The following is a 13,395-nucleotide window of genomic DNA, read 5'->3' as shown; positions in this document are numbered from 1 at the left end:
TAGATCATTATTGCTGGAGCATATGAGTAGGACGTATTATAAATGTTACTTTTATCTCTTAATTCATTTTACTTATGGGTCAAGAAATAACTTATCTTCAAATTGTTATGTGTGAAAGTTTGAATTTTTGATTGCCATTATTGTACTTTTGTATGATGATGATCTATAGTTTATGTTGAGTACATGCATGATTTTTATGTGATATATCTCTCACAATCGTTTTGGCTAACTTTTTATACGAAACGATTATTGTTAAATGGATTCATTTCTCATCGCAATTGAATAATCTTTATTATCAATTTCTTTCAGACATTATTTTAGATCGCATATATCATGTCACTCACGGGACAGTTATAGTTAGATAATGTTTTAGATTAGGATAAACTGCACATAATTATTAGTTTAAATTAGATTAGTTTTAGGATAAGAATTATTCCAAATATCAAAGATCACCCCATTAGCATAATCATAAAAATAGATTGGGAAACAGGTCCCATCATCCTCAGTCAGAGCCACTACTCCAAACGAAAAAGGAGCTGCCAACCACTGCTCAGACTGGGTGGTTATCCCCCAATGTTGAGGAAAATATTTCAGAGCCTTCAACATTTTTGGCACCAGAAGGAGGGCATGACTGTGAATGGCAGGTAAATTTAAATCTACAGGCCATTCTAAGGGTAAAACTCCCTCACCATCACCTCCAAATTCTCATTCACATTCTAAATATCCTAATCTCAAGCGAGAAGTTGAAAAGAAAAATACACAACCTACTGCTAAAATCCTAAATAAGCCAGATAGTTCCTCTTCTGAACCCCCTAAAGTACAATATTTGATACATAAATTGCATGGGATTTCAATATCTCAAGAAGAATCTAGTTATCCCAAGGTAGTGTCACTTCTCAATTTACCCCATCTCAATGACTAACTAGAGCACAAAGTGAAAAACTTGGAATCCCACCATTTGAATTCCCTTTACCAAGTCGTAAGAAAGATAATAAAATAGCATCAGAATCTCATAGAAATGTTCTTTCATCATCTGTGTCCATTACATATATAACATCACAAGGTCACACATCTTCTTCCCAACTCTAGATCATGATTCACACAGGTACAAGAGCTACACCTTCCTCTACCCAATCACCTTCAACCTCTACTACACCCTCTTCTACTCACATCCCAACAATGGCACATAATCCTCCAAGGCCATGGACCAACCCAAGAGTTGTTAGAATGGCTGGACCTTTATCCCAATTGCCAGCACATCCAGAGAAATGGTTACCTAAATTTAATCCTAATAATGGACTGCTAGTTGAAGAACATATAAATAATTTCATGTTGTCCATTAATTCAAATGGAGTAGCAGAAGAAGATGCAGTTGTATGATTATTCCAATATACTCTACAAGGAGCAACAGGATCATGGTATTACTGTCATGTTCTATTAACAGTTGGTATGCTTTTCAAGAGCAATTTTTAACAATGTCTGGAGATGATAGATCTACATCTACCTTAATTAATGATCTCTCCAATTAAAAATCCTAACCTAAAGAACCTATCAAGGACTTCAACTCTTGTTTCAATAATTTATTAAATAAAATGCCTACGACATCCAAGCCTAGTGATGAGGTCCAAACTGAATGGTACATTTCTGCTCTACCTTCAAACACAACCATGTTCGTTGATAGAGCTGCCAAACCAACATTAGCAGAAAATATGAAAGAGGCAATATCCGTGGAAAAGCACATTCTAGTCGTAGAAAAGAAAAACACATTAAAAGAAAGAAAATCTAAGAAAGTAACTTTTAGAGATGATTTCAGGAAGAAACCACCAAAGGATCCTTTTGATCTGGAAGGATTACAGAAAGTCCTCAAGACCATGTCTAACGAAATGGTTGACATAAAAAAACAAGTAGCAGAACATTCCTCCAAAAAACCTTTTAGAACATTGAAAATGAATTCCCCAACTGATCCTAAACCTCTGAATGTTATATCAAATGTTGAATCAGATGGAGATGAGGAAGAGGTTTCAAATGACGAACAAACAAACGATGAAGAAGTAGTAGAATTAGAAGGGATGTGGAATTTTATCCTTCCCAACGAGGAGAATCAAGAAGCACTGCCTGTTACTACTAGAATAAAAAATCATCTTGACCCACCCCAATCAAATTCAAAACAAAAAAATTCAATGCCACCTCCCATAGATAAAGTCATAGGAAAGAAATCTTCACCGAAATCCACTCAAACAAACCCTACCAAATTGGATTCTTCACCTTCATCTAAAAATTTGATAGTTTTTAACGAAATGGAATACAATATTATTGATGATATGAAGAAAACTAGGGCAAACATCACCTTTCATGAGCTTATTAAATTAAAACGTCAACAAATACTACTTCTGAAAGAGTTCAAAGCAGTACCCACTGCACTGCTTCCTCCCGTAGTAATACCACAAGCTGCTCAAGAAATGGGAAGAACCCCTAGCACCTCTTCAAGCAAAATTGATCCAACTGACATCGCTCTAATTGGAGGAAGATATAAATCCCATACTCTGCCATTTATCCTTACCTTTTAAGTCTTTAATAAGAACTTACACAACTATTTAGTTGATTCTGGTGCTTCATCTAACATTTTTCCTAGAACAGTCTGTGCCAAGTTAAATGTTTAGCCTCAGAAATCTGTAATGTGAATAGTACAATTATATCAGTATGAAGTCAAAGTTGTTGGGGAACTTAATCAAGTAACCATTAGACTTTCGTCAAACCCAGTAGTTTGTCAAATCATTGATATACTTGTTGTTGATAGTCCTGAATTCTATGGCTTAATCCTTAGTAGGGACTGGTAAGAAAAACTTCATGGTTACTGTTATCACCAAAATAGGACCCTGATAGGCTGCTGATCAGACTATCTCAGTGTAACTATTTCAAACCAATCTTTTAGCTAAGGCTTAGCCTCCTTAGCCTGAGAGGGCTCTCTCAAAGGGTTAATGATATTGATTAAAGATATGGATAGATGGCTAACTCTATGGTTTGTGATTTTATATGTTTGTAGATTGGAAGATGGAGACTTGCTACCATTGGGCTATGGAGTCAGTGACAGAGATAAGGATAAAAAATAGCTCTTCTTATAAAACTAAGGCTTGTATATACTTCAATGAAAGAGTGACACATTCAAGAAAGTCTCAATAGCTTGAAGTTCATAGGAGTCAGAGCATGTGGGCATGAATTCTGAGTAATGATACATCAAGGTATTCAAAAGGAAAGAATTTAAAGTGATAGATCAAAGTTTAATACCTACATGGAAGTCAGGGCATTCAGCATTTAAACATTCAGAACATAAACTCATATGGGACCACACAGTTTATGAATGTATACAGGAAGTCAGAGCACATTTAGTGAATTCTGAGTGATTATACATCCATACCACTGTAAGAATTAAGGAAAGGACAACATCACATATTCTGAACATAAAAAATCCTTCATGAATCCTGAGAAGTAAGCATTAAGACTATGGAAGTAAATCATTTCAAAGATAAAAGATGAAGCTCACTGAAGTACACTAAGAATCTCAGCTTCAGAAAAGTCCAACTGCTTCTGTATATATCAATCCCTGCATATCATTTACAAAAGTAGTCTTTTTCTCTAACATTTTCCAACCCCTTGTACATCAGCTCTTCTGCTATATATAGAGCTCTTTACATAACTTAGATTCCTCCTCTAGGATGAGGAAAATTCGAATTCTACCTGACCTGACACCTATTGACACTTAAAACTAACTATTAAATGCAAATGACACCTAACTAGCAGTCCTAGAGACCTAATACAACTAGGAGTGTAACTCCTTATCATGATTACAACAACCTTATCTAAGCATTAAACACTCCTTTTGACACATAAAACTCCATGAAGTCGAATTTGATGAAACCCATAACCTTCCAGCTGGCCCTTGATGACTCATCTTTTTGGTGTTCCTAGAAACTAGGAGACTGTCCCTTGCTCTGTTCTGGCTGAAAAATAGGTCTTGGGACAGAGCTCATAACTTATCGTAAAAACTGTATTTGGAAAAACTGAAGGAGGCTTTTGTGGACCAATCCATTCTTAACAAAAACCTCTCTTGGTTTTTTGAAACACCTTTCCTACCGTCCAGAATATGTCTTTGAAAAACAGATCTAAAACAGAGAAATATGCTTGTGAAAAACTACACCTACAGCAGTTTCATAGCGCAAGTTTGGTCCTTCATTTCTCCCAGATCATAATTGATTTGAAGAAATTGGAAGAGGTTTTGTACTTCAGTATCTTAGGAATGAAAACCTCTTTCATTTTTTAGAGATGAGTTTTTAAATGCTCAGAAACTCTTCTAGAAGTTGACTGGTAAAAACAAGGAGACAAAGTTCCTCCCTTTTAGAGTTTCATTCTTATGCTCATCTTCGAATTCTTCTGCTGACCATGCTGTCTCTTTAATCATATGAAATGCATTAAATCAACCATGAAATCTGATCCCACACTTGAATTAAGACAAATAGCTCCTTTAATGCTGCCTGAAGCATCATCCAACTATGAAACAATTTCCACTTTTATAACATGTAGCTTAGAATTCAACAAAAATGTCCTCCTTCTTACTGGTATAGTTGATGCAAAGAATCCCATTGGAATGAATGGCTTCTTACCAAAGACAATATGAGCATATACTTCATCTGAGATTATTAACAAACCTAACCTTTTAGCTGTCTCTGCAACCTTAGCCAAATGATCATGGGTAAAAATGGTGCCACATGGGTTGCTTGGATTGATAACAACCATTGCCACTGTGTTTCTGTCTGCAATTGTATGAAGTTGATCTAGATTGATTTCCCAACCCCTTTCTGGAACTAAATCATGATGCCTTTCTTCCTTTTTCTTGCATTGCCAATATAATGGTAAGTGAAGATGACATGAGATATAAGCTTCTATTCTGGCTGAAAAATAGGGCTTGGGACAGAGCTCATAACTTCTCACAAAAAACGTATTTGGAAAAACTGAAGGAGGCTTTTGTGAACCAATCCATTCTGAAAAAAAACCTATCTTGGTTTTTTGAAACACCTTCCCTACCGCCCAGAATGTGTCTTTGAAAACAGGTGTAAAACAGGAGATGAAAAACTGCACCTACAACAGTTTTGTAGCGCAACTTTGGTCATTAATTTCTCTCATATCGTAATGGATTTGAGGAAACTGAAGGAGGTTTTTCTAGTTTGGTTGGTTAGGAATAAAAACCTCTTTCCATTTTCCAAAATAGGTTTTCAGTTTCTTTATAGACCTCCTGGAAGTTGACTACCTTTTCATAACATAAAACTTTGGAGTTCATAAAAGTCTTTCCTTTCCTTGTTTTGCCTTTGCTAGACACTTATACTTCGTGAATGCTCCGTTTCAGACCCTCCTCTTCAAATAATATTTCCCTTTGTCTTACAAAAATGGTCCATCAAATCACAATATGTAGCTACAGCAGTTTCATAGCATGCTACGAAACTGCTGTGCATTAGGCATCACCTACAGCAGTTTCGTAGCGCGCTACGAAACTGCTGTGTAATTTCAAAAACACAGCTTACATGCCAAATTTGACTGTCTTGAGCTTCTTTATCTTGAAATGTCCTTCTCATCTGCCTTGAAACTTTCTTGCCTTGCTTGAGCCTTCAAAGAACTTTTATGTATGCTGACCCTGAGTTTGCCAAGTGCTTCTTATGCATGAAAGGAGCATGAGAATAACCAAGACCAAATCTTTCTTACCTTACCCTTTTCCTTTGAAATTTGTTTAGTGATAACAGTGGCTCCACTTGGGATAGTGTGCTCCAGTAGTACACTAAGAACTCGCAGGTCTAGTGCTTTGTCCATTTTATGAAAAACATAGATTTGTTTGACAAACATCCCCTTCAAGTTTCTTGGGCCTTCACCTCGGGCTTAAGCTTGATGATGACTATAGGAGAAAGAAATCTAAATCTACTGAAAAATGCTCATTTGACCTTGAGCTTATTTGCATTTTCCTACCTACCTACCCTATCAATTCAAACTTCTTTAAGCTCAATCAATGTGAAATTTCCAATGTAGCCAATCATTTGTCTTATCTGATGTTTGTTTTCTTTGACTGCATCGGAGTTCAGAGCCACTATGATATTGTGATGACCACTGCCACTGAAATTGCCTCTGATCTTCATAGAAAAACTGAAACACTGGAGAGAAAACTCTTCCATATATTTGGCTATAGGATCCTAGAATACATGATCAGCTTGATGATTCTTGTAACTTTCTGGTTGTGAAAACTGATCTTCAACAACAGTGTACTCTTCCTCAATCGTGAAAGAGAAAGGAAGCAACACTCTCTCCTTATGTGCTGCCATAAAAATATTTTGAAAAGAATGATCACAACCACGAAGACTATATGGTTGAATTTGACCTTGTAAACGTTCAATATCTTTCTCAATGTCTTTGGCAAATTCATCCAAAAATTTCATCTTATCCTCTACCTTGCAGTCAAATGATTTTAGATAAGAAGACAAGGACAAAGAAAAATTTTCAACTATTTCTTCATTAATACGATGATCATTCCACTGTTTGAAACCTTGAATTGAAGGAGAGTTTGCCACCGCATCTGATCTATCCATCCATTCCTCCAAAAACATAAGCCAAAAGTCTTTGAATGACTTAATGGATTTGGTAGGAAGGCTTTCAATCCATTGTTTACATTTCCCTTGAAATGAATCATAGAACAACATAATGCAAACATCCTCATGTTTAACTCTAAGAAGCTCTGTAAAATCACAAAAATCTGATATATGCTTCAAAGTTAAACTCAAATCTTCTCCATTGAATTTTGGACCATTCCTTAGAAAATATGCATCCTTGGGAAAATGATTTGGGAAACCATGAATTCCTGAAAAATTTATGCATGCATACCTTGAAATAAGAATGGTAGCATCTGGGTCCTTCATAACTCCAGTGGAATCACCATGAATCTATGAATTTCGAATTCTTGAACAATGGAGTCGCCAAGGTAGATTTGCAGCCTCAAAAAGATTTCTGAGCTCCTGCTACCTTCAGAAGTTCAGTCTCTTGATTTCGGGAATGAATAATCTTCGACTCTCGGCAGACGCACCAAAATGTTATCACCAAAATAGGACCCTGATAGGCTGCTGATCAGACTATCTCAGTGTAACTATTTCAAACCAATCTTTTAGGTAAGGCTTAGCCTCCTTAGCCTGAGAGGGCTCTCTCAAAGGGTTAATGATATTGATTAAAGATATGGATAGATGGCTAACTCTATGGTTTGTGATTTTATATGTTTGTAGATTGGAAGATGGAGACTTGCTACCATTGGGCTATGGAGTCAGTGACAGAGATAAGGATAACAAATAGCTCTTCTTATAAAACTGAGGCTTGTATATACTTCAATGAAAGAGTGACACATTCAAGAAAGTATCAATAACTTGAAGTTCATAGGAGTCAGAGCATGTGGGCATGAATTCTGAGTAATGATACATCAAGGTATTCAAAAGGAAAGAATTTAAAGTGATAGATCAAAGTTTAATACCTACATGGAAGTCAGGGCATTCAGCATTTAAACATTCAGAACATAAACTCATATGGGACCACACAGTTTATGAATGTATACAGGAAGTCAGAGCACATTCAGTGAATTCTGAGTGATTATACATCCATACCACTGTAAGAATTAAGGAAAGGACAACATCACATATTTTGAACATAAAAAATCCTTCATGAATCCTGAGAAGTAAGCATTAAGACTATGGAAGTAAAGCATTTCAAAGATAAAAGATGAATCTCACTGAAGTACACTAAGAATCTCAGCTTCAGAAAAGTCCAACTGCTTCTGTATATATCAATCCCTACATATCATTTACAAAAGTAGTCTTTTTCTCTAACATTTTCCAACCCCTTGTACATCAGCTCTTCTGCTATATATAGAGCTCTTTACATAACTTATATTCCTCCTCTAGGATGAGGAAAATTCGAATTCTACCTGACCTGACACCTGTTGACACTTAAAACTAACTATTAAATGCAAATGACACCTAACTAGCAATCCTAGAGACCTAATACAACTAGGAGTGTAACTCCTTATCATGATTAAAAAAACCTTATCTAAGCATTAAACACTCCTTTTGACACATAAAACTCCATGAAGTTGAATTTGATGAAACCCATAACCTTCCAGCTAGCCCTTGATGACTCATCCTTTTGGTGTTCCTAGAAACTAGGAGACTGTCCCTCGCTCTGTTCTGGCTGAAAAATAGGTCTTGGGACAGAGCTCATAACTTCTCGTAAAAAATGTATTTGGAAAAACTGAAGGAGGCTTTTGTGAACCAATCCATTCTTAACAAAAACCTCTATTTGTTGTTTGAAACACATTTCCTACCGTCCAGAATGTGTCTTTGAAAAACAGATGTAAAACAGAGAAATATGCTTGTGAAAAACTGCACCTACAGCAGTTTCGTAGCGCAAGTTTGGTCCTTCATTTCTCCCAGATAATAATTGATTTGAAGAAATTGGAAGAGGTTTTTGTACTTCAGTATCTTAGGAATGAAAACCTTTTTCATTTTTTAGAGATGAGTTTTTAAATGCTCAGAAACTCTTCTAGAAGTTGACTGGTAAAAACAAGGAGACAAAGTTCCTCCCTTTTAGAGTTTCATTCTTATGCTCATCTTCGAATTCTTCTGCTGACCATGCTGTCTCTTTAATCATATGAAATTCATTAAATCAACCATGAAATCTGATACCACACTTGAATTAAGACAAATAGCTCCTTTAATGCTGCCTGAAGCATCATCCAACTATGAAACAATTTCCACTTTTATAACATGTAGCTTAGAATTCAACAAAAATGTCCTCCTTCTTACTGGTATAGTTGATGCAAAGAATCCCATTGGAATGAATGTCTTCCTACCAAAGAAAATATGAGCATATACTTCATCTGAGATTATTAAGAAACCTAACCTTTTAGCTGTCTCTGCAACCTTAGCCAAATGATCATGGGTAAAAATGGTGCCACATGGGTTGCTTGGATTGATAACGACCATTGCCACTGTGTTGCTGTCTGCAATTGTATGAAGTTGATCTAGATTGATTTACCAACCCCTTTCTGGAACTAAATCATGATGCCTTGCTTCCTTTTTCTTGCATTGCCAATATAATGGTAAGTGAAGATGACATGAGATATAAGATTCTATTCTGGCTGAAAAATAGGGTTTGGGACAGAGCTCATAACTTCTCACAAAAAACGTATTTGGAAAAACGGAAGGAGGCTTTTGTGAACCAATCCATGCTGAACAAAAACATATCTTGGGTTTTTGAAAAACCTTCCCTACCGCCCAGAATGTGTCTTTGAAAAACAGGAGATGAAAAACTGCACCGACAACAGTTTCGTAGCGCAACTTTGGTCATTAATTTCTCTTAGATCGTAATGGATTTGAGGAAACTGAAGGAGGTTTTTCTAGTTCAGTCTGTTAGGAATAAAAGCCTCTTTCCATTTCCCAAAATAGGCTTTCAGTTGCTTTAGAGACCTCCTGGAAGTTGACTACCTTTTCATAATAAAACTTTGGAGTTCATAAAAGTCTTTCCTTTCCTTGTTTTGCCTTTGCTAGACACTTATACTTCGTGAATGCTCCGTTTCAGACCCTCCTCTTCAAATAATATTTCCCTTTGTCTTACAAAAATGGTCCATCAAATCACAATATGTAGCTACAGCAGTTTCGTAGCATGCTACGAAACTGCTGTGCATTAGGCATCACCTACAGCAGTTTCGTAGCGCGCTACGAAACTGCTGTGTAATTTCAAAAACACAGCTTACATGCCAAATTTGACTGTCTTGAGCTTCTTTATCTTGAAATGTCCTTCTCATCTACCTTGAAACTTGCTTGCCTTGCTTGAGCCTTCAAAGAACTTTTATGTATGCTGACCCTGAGTTTGCCAAGTGCTTCTTATGCATGAAAGGAGCATGAGAATAACCAAGACCAAATCTTTCTTACCTTACCCTTTTCCTTTGAAATTTGTTTAGTGATAACAGTTACTTCGCAACTAATTGGTCTCACATGTGGCTTCCCTATAACGGCAAGCCAAATCAAATAAGGGTTGACCAAGAGAAACATCAAAAGTATATAGTAACAAAGCTGGAACGAGAAAATGAGCTAATAGCATATAGAAACAATATAATAGAAAAATATTTTGTTGAGTCATTCCTAGGGAATTTCAATGCTCATACTTCACCTTTCTTAGAAAACTATGTTGTATCTCAAATAAAAATTTATTGCCAAACAGACACTTCTAAATGTGTGAATTTTGTAAATAAACCTATAAATAAATATTTATTTTGGAAATTATTTTTTGATGGATCTCGTTCCAATGATGGAGCAGGGGCAGGATGCATATTAGTTAGCCCAAAGGGAGAAATTACTATGTTAGCATGTAGACTTGAATTTCATTGCACGAACAACACTGGTGGATATGAAGTGTTGGTTCAAGTTTTGTACAAAGGAATTGGTCTAAATATCAAATATCTTGAAGTGTTTGGGGATTCTATAATTGTCATTAGGCAAGTAAGAAATACTATACACTATTTTTCAGGACATTTGAAACACTATCAATCATTAGTTCAAGACCTAGCCTCACATTTTACAACATTTAATATTTCCCCTATTCCAAGACTCCAAAATGCTAGTGCCAATCTCCTAGATAATGTAGATTCCAAGCTTATTCCACCAGAAGATTAAAACCCAGATCGATTTTTCATTGAATTAATTTTTATGCCTTCTATTCCTGATAATATTACCAATTGGAGAGTCTTTAATAATGATCCAGATATCGTAAGTTTCCTTACCTTAGAAGGCTTTTATGATGACCAGAGAGTTGATGAAGACCAGCATGATGACCAACTGAAACAAGAAACCACCAACAATGCTATACCAAAATCCATAGTTAAGTTGGAAGATTTATATGACCTCAAAGATAGACGTAAACGGTCTACTAATTCAAAACATCAGAGTTCAACTCTGAAATATGAATTGATCAATATTGGAACTGACACAAAACCACAAAACATTAATCTAGGTCTCAGACTTACATCAGAAGACAAATTAGCTTTTATACGTCTGTTGAAACAATATAAGAATGTCTTTTCTTGGAGCTATGATGATCTTAAAACCTACGAAACTTCTATTATTCAACATACTATTCCCTTGGCTTCTAATGAAAAACCTGTTCAGCAGAAATTGAGGAAAATTCATCCTAATTTGGAAAGCGAGATTAAGTATGAGTTAAATGAACTGCTGAAAGCCAAGATTATTTTTCCTATCAGGCATTCTAGGTGGGTCTCCAATCTCATCCCAGTTAGAAAGAAGAACAGTGATATTCGGATTTGTATAGACTTTTGCAATCTCAACAAAGCTTGTCAAAAGGAAAATTTTCCATTGCCTCCTATGAAACAAATATTGCAATCAATTGTAGGCTCAGAACTAATGTCCTTTTCAGATGGCTTCTCAGGTTACAATCAAGTCTTAGTCCATCCAAATGATCAGTTGAAAACTACATTCAGAAAAAAATGGGGCACTTATGCCTATCAAAAGATGCCACTTGGACTAATCAATGTTGGTGCCACTTTCCAAAGAGCCATGGACAATTCCTTCAAAGGTTTAGTAAACAAGTCAGTGGTAATCTACTTAGATGATATAACTGTGTATTCATAAAATGTAGTAATCATCTAAGAGATCTGAAACAAATCTTTGAATGTTGTCAAAGGTATGGAATTTATCTTAACCCCAAGAAGTCTTCTTTCATGTTAAGTGAAGGAAAGCTCCTTAGATTTATTATGTCCAAAATAGGAATTCATATTGACCTAGATAGAATTAGAGAAATTTTTTAAATACCATTACCCCATTACAAAAAATCAATGCAATCTTTCCTAGGTCAAATAAATTTTGTCAAAAGATTTGTCCCTAACTTCTCAAGAATTGTATTACTCCTTCAAGCCATGATAAAGAAAAATTCTCTATTTAAATGGGGTCATTTGGAACGTGAACCTTTTAGCTTGATAAAACAAGCAATCATAAATGTCCCATCTTTAGCAATGCCAATTTTTTCTAATCATTTCATTTTGTACACTTTCACTTCCAAGAAATCACATGTAGCCATATTGACACAAGTAAATCAAGAAAATGATGAAGCCCCGATCTCTTTCTTTAGCTAAAATTTACAGGGAGCCGAATTGAACTACACCAGATGTTGAAAAACAAGCTTACACTGTTTTCAAATAAAAAAAACACTTTAGACCTTTTCTTCTCAAAACCGACATGAAGGTGATAGTATCATTCCCAGCAGTAAGAAATATTCTAATACAAAGGGATGTGGGTGAAAAGAGAGGAAATTGGGTTACAGCTCCGCAAGAATATGACATTGAAATCAAACCAACAAACATTGTAAAAGGTCAAGGTTTTTGTAGGATGTTAGCAGGAGCATCAAATATATCAGAATTACAACATTTAGGTGATGAGGTACAAGTCTATGAGATAAGTCTTAACGACACTAAATCAAGATATGTTGATATTATATTCTAATTAAAAAATGGATATGCCCCTCCACATTTGAATTACACCAATAAAAGAGCCTTGAGACTGAAAGCTAAACAATATCAAATTGTCAATGATGTGCTGTTTAGAATGAATTATGATTTTGTGTTGCTTAGATGTCTTGAAAAATTCGAAGCAGAAAGAGTATTTCAGGAACTTCACGATGGACCAACTGGCAGGCACTATGGAGGAGATGCTACAACGCAAAAAATCCTACATGTTGGCTATTACTAGCCAACTCTATTCAAAGATGCACACAGTTACGTAAGGAAATGTAATATTTGTCAGATAGCTGTCGGAAGACAAAATAAACCAGTGTTAACATTATAGCCAGTCAACATTGATCAACCATTCTAACAGTGGGGATTGGACATAATAGGTGAGATTGTTCCTCGTTCTTCTAAGTAGCATAAATATATCATTACATCCACCGATTATTTAACCAAATGGGTAGAAGAAATTCCACTCTGTAGTATTTAACCCCATACAGAAATTACCTGCATATGAATTATAAAACATAGAAAATAAACAATGCGAGAGCATAACACATAAAACACATATATACAGAGATTTCCCCTGGATCCCAAAACTGGGACTACCAGCTTGATTTTTCATTATGTTCCTTTCAACGTTATAATACGTATTTATACATGCCAAAGCATCCAATACCATGGACCAGAAACCATCGTGTCCAATACCATGGACCGAAAACCATCGTGTCCAAAAAACATGCATAAAACCATAGGTGGGTCCGCCCATCCTAACATAGGGTCCAAAACCAAAATTTTTCGGGGCGCTG

The sequence above is a fragment of the Pinus tabuliformis genome, chromosome 5_2 (assembly GCF_031772625.1).
Source record: "Pinus tabuliformis cultivar Carrire ecotype Pingquan chromosome 5_2, CPIR1, whole genome shotgun sequence".
Taxonomy (NCBI): Eukaryota; Viridiplantae; Streptophyta; class Pinopsida; order Pinales; family Pinaceae; genus Pinus; species Pinus tabuliformis.
The sequence above is the reverse complement of the archived record's forward strand: the minus strand, read 5'-3'. Positions refer to the sequence as shown.